At 44.5% G+C, this 19,260-nt stretch overlaps 1 protein-coding gene and 1 pseudogene across 2 annotated transcripts in view; one reads left to right on the top strand and one right to left on the bottom strand.

The window, feature by feature from the left end:
• Positions 1-19,260, bottom strand: part of FAM168A (family with sequence similarity 168 member A) — a 235,585-nt gene that overhangs the window by 201,651 nt on the left and 14,674 nt on the right. The gene's annotated exons all lie outside the window — the stretch shown is intronic.
• LOC122199636 lies at positions 3,111-5,065 on the top strand (annotated as a pseudogene).

Here is a 19,260-nt window from a genome sequence, read left to right as displayed (position 1 = left end):
TGGGTGGCTCGGTCAGTTGGGCATCTGACTTCGGCTCAGGTCATGATCTCGTGGCTTGTGAGTTTGGGCCCTGCGAGGGGCTCTGTGCTGACAGCTCAGAGCCTGGAGCCTGCTTTGGATTCTGTCTTCATCTCCCTTGCCCCTCCCCAACTTGCACATTCTCTCTCTCTCTCTCTCTCTCTAATATAAATAAGCGTTAAAAAAAATTTTAAGTGGTATTGGGGAGCTCACAGAATCAACAAGAGTCAAACGGAACCAGGTATAGAGCCAAAAATATCACCTCAAATCATATGAAACTGGTCTGGGGAGAACCCCACAGTTGCTTTCTGAAGGATCAGCCACTACAGACTTAAAAATTATTATTAAATGAAGCAGGTCCTCTTTTTTATATCGAGGAGATGTATAATTTACATATAACAAACTGCATTCATTTGAAGTGTATAGTTTGATGAGTTCTGACTAATGTATATATCCCATGTGACCACTATCACAGTCAAGATACAAGATATTTTCATCACCCCCAAAAGTTTCTCTGTGCCCCTTTACAGAGAGTTAGTTCCCTGTAGAGGGAATCTCCACCTCCAGCCCAAGGCAAGTACTGATCTGTATCCTGTCCACTTCCTGAGCCTGCTTCTCCAACCTTCACCCAACACCCTTCCGATAAATTCCTTTTCTTTAAGTGAGCCAGAACTGGTGTCTGTGTTCACAACCAAACATCCTGGCTGATAAAACAGGGAGAAAACAAAGTAAGGAGAAGGGAGGAAAAAAGTAACTCAGACAAAATCTATCCACTCAGATATATAAAGTGCAAAACCAGAGGAAAACAACTCATACATTCCTCAGGGATACATCCCCTTTTGGGTAAACCCATAAAGAAAACCAAAGGCATGACTGTGCAGTCTGGGTTATGGGTTAGCAAGTGTTCTCGATACCTCCCGCTGCTGTGAAGAGAGTGGACTCCCCCGCCCCACTGAGGTTGAGCTTGGCCATATGACTTACTTGGGCCAGCCGAATATTAGTAAGCACGAGATGAGCAGTGCCTTAAACGTGCTTGTGCTGCTGTTTGCCGTGGCTCTCCCACTTCAGTGAGCTGCCAGGAGGAGAATAGGCACCAGGTAGACTCTGATCCTAGTAGGGTGGGAGACACATGGGGCAGACCTGGCTCCAGTTCTGCAGTCTGGAGCCCCACCCAGACAACCCATGGCCTGAAGTAGAGCCACCCCACCAAGCCCAACCTAGATTAGTGCAACGTGCAGACCATGAGAGTGAGGCAAAGGCTTGTCAAGCTGTGAGGCAATACGTGGCATTTTTGTGGCAACAACTGATGAACACAGTGAGCAACAGCCATTTCGGGAAGGGAGAGGAAGGGATGTGATCAGGGCTTCAAAGTATTCAGGCTGAGTGGTGGGCTTACAAGTGTCCATCACGTCGTTATTTAAACTATACACATCTATTATACATACTCTGTTATTCACAATTTTTTTTTCAAAGCTTAAAAAAAAAGTGAGGGAGGAGTGTGGGGCCAAGGCCTATAGCAAGCATTTCTGGGCTGAATGGAAGGTGGCTTGGGAGCGGGTGGGCAGATATGAAGGGCTGGTGCAAGAGGAGGATGGTGGGGACTGCACGGAGCCGAGTGCAGAGATAGGCAAGAGTGGTGAAAAGACAGTGCTTGGATCCAGATGGTAGAATATTAGATTTTACTTCCTACTTCATCCTTCTCTGGATTTCCCAAATTTTCTACCGTGGACATATATGACTTTTGTAATCAGAGAAAAGAACAAAAATGTAATGGGAGACGCAGGGGGTCACTTCCCAGCAGGCATTCTCTCCTTCCCTGTTGATAGCATGAATCATGGTCCAAGTCAGCCATGGTCACATTTCCCTGTTCCCTGTGGCTGGGTCAGTGGAGCCTGGATGCCCCAGTTCTGACCAGTGAAATGAAAGGGGATTTCCCCTGGTGGGAGGTGGGGGCAGAGTTTTGAGAAAGCTTTCTCTCTGTGATAAAAAAGAGGATAGACAAGGAGGGAAGATTTTGGATGTTGTTGCATAATGGCATGATATTTGGATCTGTAGCAGCCATCTTGCAACCTTGAGGGGAGATGTTGCCAAGGTGGGTGGCTGAGGGGAGAGATGGCAAGGTCCTGTGAGACAGGTTACGCACTGAGTCAATTCAGGGACTTTTCTGCTGACTTCTTGTTAAATGAGATTATGAAAATTCTACAGCTTAAGTTGCTTTTGGCTTAAAGTTTTGTTTTGTTTTGTTTTGTTTTGTTTTGTTTTGTTTTGTTTTTAGTAATCTCTACACACAACATGGGGCTCAAGCCCATGACCTGGAAATCAAGAGTCACATGCTCTTCCAACTGAGCCAGCCAGGTACCCCTTAAGTCACTTTTGGTTAGGAAGACTCAATTACAATGACAACATCCTAATTGACACAGAATGTTTTTTCAAGTGTAAGGTGAGATACATCGGATGGCCTTAGAGATTCATTCATCTCCCTAGACAGCTAGCCTCATGATCTCAGCTACAGGATTTTAGGGGTTCCCCCTTTCTTTCTTTCTTTCTTTCTTTCTTTCTTTCTTTCTTTCTTTCTTTCTTTTTTTTAAGGATTTTATTTAAGTAATCTCTACACCCAACATGGGGCTGGAACTCACAACTCTGAGATCAAGAGTCACATGCTCTACCAACCGAGCCAGCCAGGTGCCCCATAGGAGTTCCCCTTTTCTAACTAGGCTATTTCCTTGACAGAGGTACTTCCAATGTGACATAGTCACATAGCTGTTCTCTCCCCATACCCATTCTTTTTAAAAGTTCCTGGGCACCTGGGTGGCTCAGTCGGTTAAGCAGAGGACTTTGGCTCAAGTCATGACCTCATGATGAGTGTGAGCCCTGCATCGGGCTCACTGGTGTCAGTATAGAGCCTGATTAGGATCCTCTGTCCCCTCTCTCTCAATCCCTTTCCTGCTTGTGCTCTCTCTCTTTTTCTGTCTCTTCAAAAATAAATAAACATTAGCCTGCCTGATCGTGCGTGTTCTGGCCACTCTGTGCCCTTCTGCATTTGGCATCGCCACAGCTGCCCTCATTCACTCCCCACCCTGCCACCCGCAGCCATGGCACCAGGCCAGCTCTCCTAGTTTAGTGTCTCTGACAAAACGGGCCTCGTGGAATTTGCCAGAAACCTAGCTTCTGTTGGTGTGAATCTGATCGCTTCTGGAGGGACTGCAAAAGCTCTCAGGGATGCTGGTCTGGCAGTCAGAGATGTCTCTGAGCTGACGGGATTTCCTGAAATGTTAGGGGGCCGTGTGAAAACCTTGCATCCTGCAGTCCATGCCAGTATCTTGGCTCATAATATCCCAGAAGATAATGCTGACATGGCCAGACTTGACTTCAATCTTATCAGGGTTGCCGTCTGTAATCTGTATCCCTTTGTGAAGACAGTGGCTTTTCCAGATGTAACTGTTGAGCAGATTGATATTGGTGGAGTAACCCTCCTGAGAGCAGCAGCTGAAAAGCATGCTCGAGTGACAGTAGTATGTGAACCCGAGGACTATGTGGCCACGTCCACAGAGATGCAGAACTCCCGACAGTTAAGACACCTGCTTGGAGACTAGATGCCATTGAGCCTTGAAGGCTTTCCCTCGTACGGCACAATATGAGGAAGCAATTTCAGATTACTTCAGGACACAGTATAGTAAAGGAATATCTCAGATACCCTTGAGGTATGGAATGAATGCTCACCAAACTCCTTCTCATCAAAAGCGCTGAAGCCCAATATTCCCATCACAGTTCTAAATGGAGCCCCTGGATTTATAAACTTGTATGATGCTTTGAATGCCTGGCAGCTAGTGAAGGAACTCAAAGAAGCTTTAGACATTCCTGCTGCTGCCTCTTTCAAACATGTCAGCCCATCAGGTACTGCTGTTGGAAATTCCACCAAGTGAAGATGAGGCCAAAGTCTGCATGGTCTACGATCTGTATAAAACCCTTACACTCTGGGGCGCCTGGGTGGCTCAGTTGGTTAAGCATCCGACTTCAGCTCAGGTCATGATCTCACAGTTTGTGGGTTCAAGCCCCGTGTTGGGCTCTGTGCTGACAGTGCGGAGCCTGCATGGGATTCTCTCTCTCTCTCGGTCTCTCTCTCTCTCAAAAATATTTTAAAAAACAACAACAACCCTTACGCTCATATCAACTGCATATGCAAGAGCAAGAGGGGCTGACGGGATGTCTTCATTTGGTGACTTTGTTGCATTATCTGATATTTGTGATGTCCCTACTGCCAAAATTATCTCCAGAGAGGTATCGGATGGTATTGTTGCCCTAGGATATGAAGATGAAGCTCTGAAAATACTTTCCGAAAAGAAAAGTGGGAACTACTGTGTTCTTCAGCTGGACCCGTCTCACAGTCCAGATGAAAACGAAGTTCCAACTCTCTTGGGTTTTCCTTTAAGTCAGAAGAGAAATAATGGCGTCATCGACAGGTCATTGTTTAGCAATGTTGTGATCAAGAATAAAGATTTGCCAGCGTCTGCGCTCAGAGACTTCATTGTAGCCACCAATGCTGTGAAGTACACACAGTCTAACTCTGTGTGCTATGCCAGGAATGGTCAGGTTATCGGTATTGGAGCAGGACAGCAGTCCCGAATACACTGCACGACCTTGCAGTGGATAAGGCAAACTATTGGTGGCTTAGACATTATCCACAAGTGTTTTCAATGAAGTTTAAAACTGGAGTGAAGAGAGCAGAAATCTCCAGTGTCATTGATCAGTGTGTTACCAGAACCATAGGCGAGGATGAAGATTTGGTAAAGTGGAAGGTACTGTTTGAGGAAGTCCCTGAACTACTACTAACTGAAGCAGAGAAGAAGGAATGGGTTGAGAAACCTAATGAAGTTTCTACCAGCTCCGATGCCTTCTTTTCTTTCAGGGGTAACGTAGACAGAGCTAACAGGAGTGCTGTGGCATAGCTGCTCCTTCCGGCTCCGCTGCTGACAAAGTTGTGATTGAGGCTTGTGATGAACTGGGAATCATTCTTGCACATACGAATCTTCGGCTCTTTCATCATTGATTTCATTGCACAGCATTTTATGGTTTGTTCCATAAATCGCATGTGACATTTTGACAAATACATTTTTAAAAAATTAAAATATTAAGTCTTAGTCAAAACAAATAAATAAATATTTTAAAAAATCCCTTCTTTTTTAATCACTCATGCCAGCCAAGTGTGTTCCTCCTCCATCTCAACATTACTGGAACAGGGCCCTTTCTACTGTGACTCTGGCAACAGGGCAGTGAGAAGTGTGTTCCAGGGGCTGCTTGTCCCCTACTCTCTGCCTGTATGGTTCCCCTTTTCATGTCCTATTTAATATCTGCACTGCCGAGTAGGGCTAGTGGTAAGTGTCCCATAACCTTTTTGCATGACAAAATATCACACAAGGAGGAAACGGAAAGATAGCGACAGTAAAGCAGACATAACCTAAAATTGACCGATGTCACTATTTACAGATTGCAACCGGTTCTGTCCTCTGGACCAGCCTGCTCCTCAACTTGCATGTTGATTAAGCGCCAGGTGTGAGAGGTGAGAGTCAAGGTCTTTAGAGCAGTGGCCAGGTCTACTTATGGAGACCTCCCCAGTGGGCCCACTCCTCATGGCCCTTCCTTTACCAGGTCTTCTTTCAAGAAATCACCAGTTCCTTCCATCTCCCCAAAGAGTGAATCTTTTTTTTTTTTATTTTATTTATTTTGAGAGAGAGAGGGTACATACAAGTGGGGGAGGGGCAGAGAGAGGAAGAGAGGATCCCAAGCAGGCTTGGAGCCAGGAGCCAGAGCCAGATGTGGGGCTCCATCCCATCAACCATGAGACCATGACCTGAGCCAGAACCAAGAGTCGGGAGTTTAACCGACTGAATCACCCAGGTGCCCCAAGAGTGAACTTTTAAAAACAGAAATCACATCACACCATTTCCTTGTCAGAAGCTCTCCACAGCTTTCCATGGGACTTGGTATGTGTTCGTTCCTGTCTGTTCACCTGGGTGGGAGGTACCCCAGAAATCTGAGGATCCGGGACAAGCCCCCAGTTTTTATTGAAGCCTCCTACACACCTCACCTTCTCCCACAGGACCTGAGAGGAGGGAGAAGCTCCAGAGAAATGGGGCTTCATGGCTTCAGCCATGTAGACACGTCTAGTGTCCTCCCAAATACTGTGTTCTGAGAATTCCAAGGCCACAATCTCTAACACCGGTTGTTCTTTAGGAGGAGCCTTCAGTTGCCCCTCCCCACTCCCCATCCTAACTATCTCCTCCCCATGAAGGACAGACTGCTAGTGGAAATCATCTACCAACCACAGGGCTAACTTTACAGGTACTACCCATGCTGGGGACGGTCAGGTCACGTTGGCTATAAGGAGTGCTCTAAAAATGCCAGCCCAGAACAGAGGCCAGTTAATCAGGTTCTGCACCTTGGCTTAAGCTTTGGAAAAGTCCTGCACTGACCCCCCCCCCCCGCCCCCGCCCGCCCCCGTGCCCAGCTTCGGTGCAGTAACCAAATATGGCCACAAGAGGGAAGTAATGCATCTTCCCAACTGCAGGGGTTTGGCTTCCACCAGGAACAGCTCAGATGTGTTCACCCTGCTAAAGCAGAAGGGCCAGATGGAGATCTGCGGGTGTTCCTGTGAAGGCAGATAACCTGATGTGTCTTTAAAATGACATTCTTTAAATACTTGCTCAAATGTATTTCATGGGGAAGAAAAGAAACTGCTTTTCTAAATAAATAAAAAACTAAAAAATTATATATGTAAATACATATGTAAGTATGTAAATACAATATTGTTTGTTTTTTTTTTTTAATTTTTTTTTAACGTTTATTTATTTTTGAGACAGAGAGAGACAGAGCATGAACGGGGGAGGGCAGAGAGAGAGGGAGACACAGAATCGGAAGCAGGCTCCAGGCTCTGAGCCATCAGCCCAGAGCCCGACGCGGGGCTCGAACTCACGGACCATGAGATCGTGACCTGAGCTGAAGTCGGAGGCTTAACCGACTGAGCCACCCAGGCGCCCCAATACAATATTGTTTTTTTAATGTTTATTTATTTACTTTTGAGAGAGACAGAGTGTGAGCCGGGGAGGGGCAGAGAGAGAGGGAGACACAGAATCTGAAGCAGGCTCCAGGCTCTGAATGTCAGCACACAGCCCAGTGCAGGGCTCGAGCTCACAAACTGTGAGATCGTGACCTGAGCCAAAGTCAGACGCTCAACTTACTGAGCCACCGGGTACCCCCAGTATGTAAATACAATATAAATAAACATATATACACATACTCCTTGTGGGTAGCAACTAGGAGGGTCATAAAGGAGACTGGTGGTGTTTCTTGATCTGCGTGCCAGTTACACAGGTAGGGTTCATTTTGTGAAAGTCCATCAAACTGTACTATGATTTGTGTACTTATCTGTAAGTATGCTGTGCCTCAAGAAAAGTTTATTAAAAAATCAATGGTCAGGGGCATCTGGGTGACTCCATCGGTTAAGCATCCAACTTCAGCTCAGGTCATGATCTCATAGCCTGGTTTAAGCCTTGAGTCAGGCTCTCTGGTGACAGCTCAGAGCCTGGAGCCTGCTTTGGATTCTGTGTCTCCCCCTCTCTCTCTCTGCCCTCCTCAGCTCGCTCTGTTTCCATCTCTCTCTCTCTCTCAAAAATAAATAAACATTTTTAAAAAATCAACGATCAATTAAAAACTATACTCTTTATGTTCAAAATAAGAGGCTTATGCAAAAATGACAAAAAGTTTTTGAGAATTAATAGGTAATCTATTCACAAGTTTCAAAATTCAAATGATACCAAAGGGTGAATGAAAATCTCCCCTACTCCTGTTCTTTAGGCACTCAGTTCCCGGCTATAACACTTATCTATTATTGTGCAATAAATTGGTCCAAACTCAGTGGCTTAAAGCAACAACCACTGTATTTGCTCACGACTCTGTGGGTCAGTGATTTGGGCTGGACCCAGCTGGGCAGGGCTTCTGCTGGCCTTGCCTGGGGTGAATCATGTTGCTTCAGTTTTTTGGCTGATGGATTGAGGCTACAGGCCTAAGATGGCCTCACTCACAGGTGTGACTGTTCAGGCTGGCTGTCTGGGGGCCTCTCTTTCCCTGTGATCGCTCTCATCTTCAAGGAAGCTTCTTTGCGTGGTGGTAAGAATGGAAACTGCAAGGCTTCCTAGGCCCAGAGCTCTGACATCACTTCAGTGGCATTCTATTGGTTAAAGCAGGTAACCGGCCAGACAGCTTTGAGAGTGGGCAAAAACAGACTCCACCTCTTGATGGGAGAACAGCACAGTCACATTGCAAAAGGCCACACACACAAGGACTGGGAGGAATTTGTGACCATTTTTTTGCAATCTACCACATCTCCCATGGAAATTCTTACATAGCCCTCTAGAAATATTTTGTCCGTGTTTAAACAAATGCATATGTACATAAGTATATGTGTTTAATATTTATGTAAAATTCATATATATGCAAATGCCTCCACTTCAAGTTAGACACCTAAGAGCCTTTCCTAAATTCTCCCTTTCCCTTAGGATCTACACCCAGTCCATCAACCAGCTAATTAAAAACTCCAAAGTGCATGCAAAATTTATCCACCTCTCGCCATCTTGTTCTAGTGCTTGTGAAAGCACCCTTGATTGTTGCTCACATGACACTCGTGCTGATTCAGATCCTTGCAGAGGCCACAGGGACCTTCCAAGGGGTCAGGCCCTCCTCCTGTGGGCGTCATTCTGAACTTGATGGGCACTGAGTTCTTTGCATTCCCTCCTTGTGTTCAGTTACTGTTCTCGAAACATAAATATTTTCTATATGGAGAGGTGGAGTACAGAGCTCTAACTCCAGCCACGAGCTGTGGCAGAACCGCGCCCTGTGTTCTGGTATTGCTCGTGTGAGGGAACTGGGGCCTTGGTGTCTTTTCCTGCAGGCAGAGTTCACTCAGTAAGATTCCACCAACCAAGAATGTTGTAACAGTGTGACCTCACTGCTTCTGGGAGGGTCTAGCAAATTTTCCCACTTCCTCCCCAGAAACCAGATCAAGGGGTGTGAAGATGGGATGTCTTTTTCAAGACACCAGAGTCCAGTGTCATCCTTTACTTAGAATATTGGTATCTATTTACCCTACGTTTACCTCATCAAAGGAGCCATTCAAGCAACTTCTTCCTAAATAAAGTTCTGTTCCCAGGAGTCTTGTTGTCTAAACCCAAATGTATTGGCTATTGTTCCCAGCAGCCCTTCCTCCCCTCCTACCCCTTCATTTTGGAAACAGAACTTGCCCTATATGGGCACATGACAGAAGCTGGGCCAGTCAGAATCCTTCCCTGGGATTTTTTCCTCCTGGAGCTGGCGGGTAGGAAAGAATGCAATAGACACAGAGCCTGGAGAAAAGAGTGAGAACATACTTTTTGCTTAAGCTAGAGTCAGCTTTCTGCGTGTACAACCAGAAACTGCCTAATACAGGCCATTTCTGAAAGTTCCTCCTGACCAGGCACACTTATCTGTAAAGGACTGGGATGTATGCCATTTTTTATGACCAGAAGACAAATGTGTTAGAGTTCATATTGAAAGTACCCGTACCCCTACTGCTAAAGCATAACACTAAAATGTAATCCCCAAAATACTTTCTGTTATCATCAGGCTTTCTTCCCCTTTGGAAGTGGAATGGGTTGCCTAGACAGGATATGTGTGTAAAAGGGCCATGGTACAATGCATTGCAAGCCACTGCCTTGCACAGTCAGGTCTTAGGGATATTCAGTCTGACGGCACCAGGTCCATGAGTCCTAACCTCTGCACACTGTCTAACCAGTGTATTGGAAATGTCGATGGCAGGGAAAAATCCAACCAGACTGACCAAGGAAGTTGGTGCAGCCAAGATACACATCACTGGAATCAGCAACAGGGACAGATGTGGAAATTTCTGGAGTCCTTCAAAAGGCCCTCACTGAGGAGACATAGCTGTGGATGATGAGTCTGAGTGAGTACAGGTCCTACCAGGCCTTCTAGATTCTCAGCTGCCTCTCCTTTCCCTCACAACTGCATCCCAGCACTAACCCAATATCTGACACAAAGAAGCATTTGGTAAAACTTGGTTAAACCAATAGGTAAATCAGTAGCCCTCCTTTAATTCCTAGATAGGCCACATTTCTGAGAAGTAGCATACAAGCGCAAGGCTGGAGAGCCATATCCATGAAGAACATAAGACAACACACCTTTTTTGAAAAATTCAGTCATCCAAGTCCACTTCCTGCTGGTGCAGGTTCAAGGGTCCAAGGAGTATTATGAGGGGTGAGCAACCAGAGGCTTCTGCAGGCTGGGTTTGGGGTTTCCTTGATAGCACAATTCCTTAAAAAATTTAGTAGACCTTTGGTCTACTAAACAGACCAAATAGGTCTATTTGGTTCTGGTCAGTTTCAGTGTGAGTAACCACAGCCAAAGACCTCATCTAGGCACGGTTTTCGAGCCTGAAGACTCTGATCTTTTCCTTATCACTCATTCCTCCAGCTGGATGATGGCTCTCTTCAGACCATTTGAAACAATACGCATGGGTGGGAAAGCACCATCCTTCCTTGCCAACAGGCTCACTGCTTTTCTGAAGAGGGTACTTGTCTTATCTCCTCCTAAAGCTGCCACTGTGCAGTTAACAAACTGAAGTGCTTCAGTGCAGAAGCAATTGGCTTTTTAAACTCTACAATACTCAAAATTAAAGGATTCTTGGTCCACCCAGATTATAGGTAATAGCAAAGTGTTCCTCCCTTAGTAAAGCTGTACAGAGTGGCTAGCTCTAGTTTGAGTTTCGTTATTTCTTTCTCTCCAGCAGGATTTTGCTAGAAGTAGCAAGAAAGAGCTGGAAAACATCAACATTCTAAATTTCCCTACCTTTCTACATTATTACACTGCATTGCCACAACCTCAGGTAGCCTATGATCTGCCTTTCAAGATGGGGTAGCTAGAATTTGAAGCTTACCACTCAATGAATCATCCCTTCCAGTATTCACAACCTGTGTAGTACCCTCCCTTGAAATCTGGGCTGGTCCTGTGACTAACTTTAAGGCCTTAAGAAAGTCTGGCAGCTTTCACTTTTGTCTACTTGGGATCCAGCTGCCATGTAAAGAAGCCCAAGCTAAGTCACATGGGTGGAGAAAGAGGTCACAGCCCTTCCAGCCATCCCACCCACACACATAAGTGAAGGCATCTTGGATATTCCCTCCCCAGCCACCATCTGACTCATCAAAGACCCTTGTGAGACCGGCAGAAGAGCCACCCAGTTGGAACCATCACCCTTCAATGCACAGAATTGTGAGAGGTAGTAAAATGTTCATTGTCTCAACCCTTTAAGTTCGGGGATGGTTTGCCACACAGTAATAGGCAACTAACGCAATTTTTGGATCAAATGTTTTACTACTGTATAACAAGAGTCACAAGCTTTCCAGTCTGCAGTGCCTGAGTCCTTGCCATCTGCAACCCAATGCACTCATCAATTAAGCACCTCAGTTTTGTTACTTGCAGTGATCTATTTCTAGATAAAAATTCAACATTAATTAGAAATAGGTTTACCTATGACGGAAAAATTAACGTGATGGTGGCTTAAACTAAATAAAAATCTATTTCTCTCTCACATAGATTTAGTCCAGAGATAAGTAATCTAGAGCTGGCTTGACCCTCCACAATTTCAGGGACCCAGGCTCTTTTTCTCCTGTTCCACCATCCTCAACACATGACTTTTCTCTCATGGTCCAAGATGGCCACTCAAGCTTTAGCCATATGGCTGCCTTTCAATCAACAGAAGGTGAAAGGGACGAAGAAAGATATGTCTCTCCCTCAAAGGCCATTTCCTGAAGTTGCACAGGACACCTCTTATATCTCATTTGCCAGAACTTACTCACATGGCCAAATAAGTTGGAAGATATGCTGAGAGAGGTGGTCCTAATTCCAAGTGGCTATGTGTCCCATTGTAAATCTAGGATTCTACTAAGGAAGGAGAAGAGTGAATTTGGGGGATAAACTAGTAATCAGTGCTCTGATTACACTGGCTTTCTAGTCAATTCTGTTTTCTAGAGAGCAAGGCTCCTCCTCTGTTCTCATTTTTCATACTTCCTTTTGTCAACTCTGAAAGAAGAATAAAATGGAGAAAGAAAAGGGGGAGGTGAAGGGGAAGGGAGGGGAAAGGGACAGGGGAGGGGAGCGGCAGGAGCAGGGGGAAGGAGGAGAAGGAGAACAAAGAAAGAGAAAGAGGATGAGAAGGGGGAAAGAAAGAAATTTGTTAGTGTTACAGTTGGAATTAAATTAAATTTACATAGTAATTTTGGAGAATTGACAATTTTATGAATTTCTATCTTCCTGTCCAAGAACATGGCATGTCTTTTCATTCATTCAAATCTCATTTTATATTTTTAATACAATTTTATGGTTTTCTCTTTATAGATTCTATACTTTTCTTAAGTGTATTCTGAAGTATTTCATAGTTTTGGTTGCTCTAGAGGTAGTTTTCCTCCCAATTTTGTTTCTGAGTCCTCACTCGAAGAGTAGAAGAAAAGACTAACACCTTTGCGTCCAAGTACGAGACAGCAGCTTTTAGCAGTGGGTGCTCCCGCAGAGAACAACTGGAAAATCTAGATGAAATAGCCTCCCTGTCCACTCAAGAACAAATGTGTAAAGGGGGTGAAGAACTTCTCAACCAACCAGGCCTGGGCACTAAGCTTCCGGAGGAGGAGGTACCAGCGGAAAGGGGAGCCAAAAATCTGCTGCTGTTTTTTACACCTCAACATAAAGGTTTTTTTGTTCTTTTTTGTTTTAAGGTTTTATTTTTTATTTTTATTTTTTAATATTTATTTATTTTTGAGAGAGAGAGAAAGAGAGCATGAGCGGGGGAAGAACAGAGAAAGAGGGAGACACAGAATCCAAAGCAGGCTCCAGGCTCTGAGCTGTCAGCACACAGCCTGATGTGGGACTTGAACTCAAGAGCCATGAGATCATGACCTGAGCTAAAGTCAGACACTTAACTGACTGAGCCATCCAGGCACCCCAGGGTTTTATTTTTTAAAGTAATCTCTACACCTAACGCGGGGCTCGAATTCACAACTCCAAGATCAGGAGTCATGCTCTTCTGAGTCAGCCAGGTGCCCCTCAACATAAAATGTTCTTAAAAAATTTTTTTCTTTTTGCTTTCTATGTTTATCTTATATGCTGTCACTTTTTCCAATTCTCTCATTACTTCTAGTAGTTTTTACTAGAGTCTCTTATGTTTACTCGGTATATAATCTTAACAGTAAAGAGAATTTTATCTCTTTTTTTCTTAAGTTTATAAGCTATTTTACCATGAGGCTCTTGCTAAACCTGCATGGAATAACTGAATACTTGAAGAATGGAAAGAGTTGCTAAATACCTTGATAATGGAATCAAAAAGTTCACTAAAATGTTTTGAACTCCTTACTTGCAGGGCTTTCTATCGGCCCTTGTGTTAATCCTCATAACATGGCAGGAGGCAGGCTTTGCTCTCCCCGCTTACAGATGAGGAAAGGACACTCAGAGAGGTTAGCTAACCTGTTCAAAGTCTCTTACTGGGGATGGCAGGGGGAATGGGGAGCCAGGGCAGGGCTGCCACCTCCTCCCCTTCTCTCCACCATCTGGCACTCGGTTCTGAAAGGAGTTTTAAGCTCTCCTAAGGGAACCATCTGCTGAGGCAACACAGTGAGTGTTATGTGTAAATCTGCAGGGAGAGCAAATGATGGCTTTGTCCCTCTTTCAACCGTTTACCCATTCATTCTCTTCATGAACATGTGTGGAGCACTGAGCACTTATTCTGTGCCAGGCCCTGCACTGGGCACTGGGGACACAGGGATGATTAGGCCCAGTGACTACAGGATAGGCAGCAAGAGAAAGTGCTTTCAGGCGGAGGGAGCAGTGTGCACAGAGAATAGAATGAGTCCTCCTGGGGGCCACAGTGGAAAAGGAAGCAGGAGAAAAGAAGGAGCCCTGCATAAGGTTGAGGGTATCAGGGTATTTGACACAGGGCTGTGCCCCCTTGACCCTCTCACTCTGGTCTGCCCAGTTGCCAGACAGGTTTGGTTCTGGAAGGAACCTTGCTCAGTGTTCTCCACAATGTGGCACAGCAGGACTCGGTGACAGCAGGGGGCTCTGTGCAGCCTGGGTGCCATGGAGGGGTTTCATCCTGCCTTGAATCTGCGCTGTTGGCAAACTGGGAGATGCCGTAGAGTTCTATGCAGAACGAGACCAGTGTCACTCTCCCAGAGTCAAGGGAGAGAGTCGTGTGTGCAGTGATGGTAGGTATGTTAACAGTTCTCTTGGTTTTAGGCAGAATTTTTCAGTCAATTAAAAAAATTTTTTTCTATACCAAGAGTCAAGGGGCATACCATTAACAATTCAGCATAGTTCTCATAAAATGAAAGTTCCCATCAATTTCACCCTGAGGTGAAAGAAGATAAAAGCCCAGAAGTGACTGACGACCTGATACATCAAACCCCATGATTTGGATCATCTTCTGCTTAACAGCAAACCAGCCAGGAAAAGAAAATCCTCAATACTTAGATCAAGATAAGCCCATCTCTTTTTTCATGAGAAAGATCCAAAATCCATAAAAAAACCAAATCTGTGGGGTGCCTGTGTGGCTCGGTTGGTTGAGTGTCTGACTCTTGATTTCGGCTCAGGTCACGGTCCCAGGGTCATGGGATCGAGCCCCACGTGGGGCTCCACACTGAGTGTGGAGCCTGCTTGGCATTCTCGCTCTCTCTGCCCTTCTCCCCTGCTCATGCTCTCTGTCTCTCTCTCAAATAAATAAAAAAACCCACAAATCCGTAAAAAGAAACCAAATCTATAAAAGTACAAGTGGAAAAAGCAAAAGCAAATTTAAAACCATACGGGTAACAAAAGCACCTTTTGTTTAGGGGCTTCATACAGAACTCCATGGCCTGTGTGAAGAGTCAGATCAAGTCTCTGGAGGAATGTTGGCTAAAGATGAAAGACCTAACAGCTTCCCTTGGGGAAGGCAACATACATAATAAGTTGGAATCAGGAGGTGGAGACAGTATTTATGACCAGACAAGAAGAGCCAGGAGGACACTGGCTGATATTGAAAAGTCGAGTGCGCATTTAAAAATCCAAGATGGAGAGAGACGTCAATTCTACATCAACACTGCTAAAGAAGGGAACAGAAAAGCCAACAGGACAGATCATCTTAAAAGCCTTCAGGTTGAGGGGCATCTGGGTGGTTCAGTGGGTTGAGCGTCCAGCTTTGGCTCCGGTCATGATCTCCCAGTTTGTGGGTTGGAGTCCCACGTCGGGCTCTGTGCTGACAGCTCAGAGCCTGGAGCCTGCTTTGGATTCTGTGTCTCCCTCTCTCTTTGCCCCTCCCCTGTTCGCACTCTGCCTCTCTCTCTCTCTCAAAAATAAATAAACATTAAAAATAATATTTTTAAGTAAAAATTAAAAAGTCTTCAGGTTGAACAAACCTCCACTGAAAAAGTACAGACCAAAATCTCCAGGGGAGAGGATGTGAAGTGATAAACTTTATCAAGAGGAAGAAATGGAGTCTCTTGAGAAATTATCTGTCCGGAAAGATTATCACTTGGAGCAAGAAAAGGAAAGTTCTGAAGCAAATGACAAGATGAGCATGCAAATGAAGAGCTGAAGACCTTCAGAGTGCAAGTCAAAGACCTTGAAGGGGTGCCTGGGTGGCTCAGTCGGTTGAGCGTCCGACTTTGGCTCAGGTCATGACCTCACGGCCTGTGAGTTCAAGCCCCGCGTCGGGCTCTGTGCTGACAGCTTGGAGCCTGCTTCAAATTCTGTGTCTCCCTCTCTCTCTGCCCCTCCCCTGCTCATGCTCTGTCTCTCTCTCAGAAAGAAATAAACATTAAAAAAAGACCTTGAAGAAAATCTGGAAAGCATCATTTATCCTTTTATTGCCTTGAACTAAAAGATCATGACCATTGGACAAGAGCACAGGAGGCTGAAAGGAACCTTTTTATCTCAAGAAAAGAGATTGTAAACATGAAACAAAGAACAATGGGAGCCATAATTAAACTTGAGCTTCTAGATGATGATCCAGATGGAGCAGTTTTCAGGGAGCAGTTGCACTGCCCCCCATCTCTGGTATGGGGTGCTGTTTCTTCTGAGATAGGAGGGTCTCAGTTCCCCTTCTGTCAGACACATCTGGTGTTTTCAATAGATTCAAATGGGAAGTTCATGACAAGACATCTACCTCCCCCCTGTATCGGTAAGGGTTCTCCGGAGAAACAGAACCAGTAGGCTACATATTCATATATAAAGAGTTATCTCGAGGAATTGGCTTATGTGACAGTGCAGGCTGGCCAGTCTGACATCAGTAAGGCAGGCCAGCAGGCTGAAAACTCTCAGGCAGGGGCTGAGACTATAGTCTATAGACTGACTAGTCTTCTTCCTCAGGGAAATCTCGGTTTTGTTCTTAAGGCCCTTCAATTAATTGGATGATTATTGAGAATAACCTCCTTTACTTAAATTCAGCTGGTTGTAGAGGTTAACCACATCTACAAAATACCTTCACAGCAACACCTAGATTAGCTTTCGATGGAAAAGCTGGGTACTATAACCTAGCCAGGTTGACACAGAAAATTGATTCCCTATGCCCCAGGAAGCCTGGATACTGGTCATCCCTCACCCCATCCCAAACCCACGGCTTTCCACCAAGAAGTTGTGCTCTTTATACTCCCTCATGGGCTGGGTTTTTCTCTGGACACTCCCAACCAGGAAATGGAAGTATATCACCTTCCGGGTCCATTGAGCCTCCACATAACCCTTCTACTCAAACTCCTGAAACACAAGAAGGGCCCTATACCATTTCACTTAATTTTCTTCAAAATTATTTTTGAATTATCTATAACTTTTTAGCTTAAAAGCTTTTCACAACCCAACAATAAAAAACAAATAACCCAATTAAAAATGGACAAAAGATTAGAATAGGCATTTCTCCAAAGAAGATGTACAAATGGCTAATAAGCACATGAAAAGATGCTCAACATCATTGGCTATTTAAGGAAATGCAAATCAAAACCATAACAAGATAATACTTTTCACCTACTTAGGACAGCTATAATAAAAAAGATGGACAATGACAAAGTTGATGAGGATATGGAAAAATTGGAACTCTCATACACTGTTGGTGGGAATGTAAAGCGGTGTAGCCCCTTTGAAAAACAGGTTGATAGCATGAAATGTTAAACATAGAGTTACCATATGATCCAGCAATATCACACCCAAAAGAAATAAAAACATATATCCACACAAAAGTTCTCACACACATGTTCATAGCAGCACTGTTTACAATAGCTAAAGAGTGGAAACCACCCAAATGTCTATCAACTGATGGATAAATAAAATATGGTATATCCATACAGTGGAATAGTATTTGTCAGTAAAAAGGAATGAAGTACCCTGAGATGCCTGGGTGGCTCAGTCGGTTAAGTGTCTGACTCTTGATTTCAGCTCAGGTCATAATCTCTCAGTTCATGAGGCTGAGCCCCACATAGGGCTCTGTGCTGACAGCACGGAGCCTGCTTGGGATTCTCTCTCGCCCTCTCTCTCTCTCTGCCCCTTCCCTGTGTGCATGTTCTCTCTCTCTTAAAATAAGTAAATAAACTTAAAAAAAAAAAAAAGGGATGAAATACACATACAGATACACGCCACAACGTGGACAAACCTTGAAAACATCATGTTAAGTGAAAGAATTCCATCACAAAAGGCCACATGTTGCATGATTCCACTCAAACAAAATGTCCAGAAGAGGCAAATCCATAGAGACCAAGTAGGTAGTGGTTGTTGCCAGGGGTTGGGGGAAAGGAATGACCACTAGAGGGTATAGAGTTTCTCTTTGGGGTGATGAAAATGTCCTGAAATTATTTAGCGATGGTGGTTGCACAAGTCTGCATATATTAGAACACTGAATTGTACACTTTTTTTTTTTTAATGTTTATTTACTTTTGAGAGACAGAGAGTGACAGAGAATGAACAGGGGAGGGGCAGAGAGAGAGGGAAACACAGAATCCGAAGCAGAATCCAGGCTCTCAGCTGTCCACACAGAGCCCGACGTGGGGCTCGAAACTACAAGCCGTGAGATCATGGCCTGAGCTGAAGTCTGACACTTAACTGACTGAGCTACCCAGATGCCTCTGAATTGTACACTTTAAAAGACTGAATTTTATGGTATATATGTCACTAGATTATTATGAAAAACCTTTCACATAACTTTTTACTTTCGATCAAATTGCACCTTAAAATAAATTTCAGAATTTTAAAACAGAGCTAGTGTGTTATTCGCATTATATCATACTGTCTTGAAAATATGAGTGGTAAATTTTAACTTGATGAGCTAGTTCACTATTCTCTAAACAATATATTATATGAACTGTTCACCCACTAGAGACATTTTAAATAGCCAAATACTTGTTCTCTGCCAATGGTTCTATGCACCACAGTTACAAGAGAAACCTGAAAGTTACTTGTTAGTTTGTTGGTCTCAATACATTTCAGTTGATTAAACAGTCTCTCAAAGCCAAGACTTTTGAGCTGGGACTCCTGCTATGCTTTCAGCATCTCTCACCTGTTGACCCACACTCTTTCCAACAGTCTACACAGCTCTGGAAATTAAAGACAATCTCAGCGGTAATCGTCATGGCTTCAGGGTCTATGAACTCCCAGGAATTACATGCAAAATGTGATATGTGTGTGCATTTTTTCCCGAGAGCAGAATCTACACCCTTTATCAGCTTCTCAAAGAGGGTCATTGACCAACATTTTAGACACATATGCCAGATGAGGCTGCATTTAGATTCTGTACAGGTACCCGTGGTTTTAGTTTGCCACTCACCATTCTCCTTTTTCTTGTCATAGCATCCCCTCTTTGGGAGGGTGGTGGAGGACTCATCCCCCTGAATTACACACTGTTGCAGGAGAATCTTCTCTTTTCATATAGTTGCTAAATCCAGAGTATGTAATCTAGGAGCTGTCTGCCCTGTTCCCCCACTCCTCTATGAAGGACACCAAACAGCCCCTCACAGAGGGGAGCAAGGAGAGTTGGGGAGAGGGGCAGAATCCAGGTCTAGATTTCCTGAGGCCAGCTCCACCCTTTCCTTCCTTCCTTCCGTTCATCCTTCCTTTCTGCTTCTCCTTCCCTTCTCTACCACCTTTCTACCTTCCTTCCCTCTCTTCCTACGTTCTTCCTGCCTTCCTTTCTTCCTC

Source organism: Panthera leo, chromosome D1 (genome assembly GCF_018350215.1).
Source record: "Panthera leo isolate Ple1 chromosome D1, P.leo_Ple1_pat1.1, whole genome shotgun sequence".
Classification (NCBI taxonomy): Eukaryota; Metazoa; Chordata; class Mammalia; order Carnivora; family Felidae; genus Panthera; species Panthera leo.
This window is presented reverse-complemented; position numbering and strand designations above follow the sequence as displayed.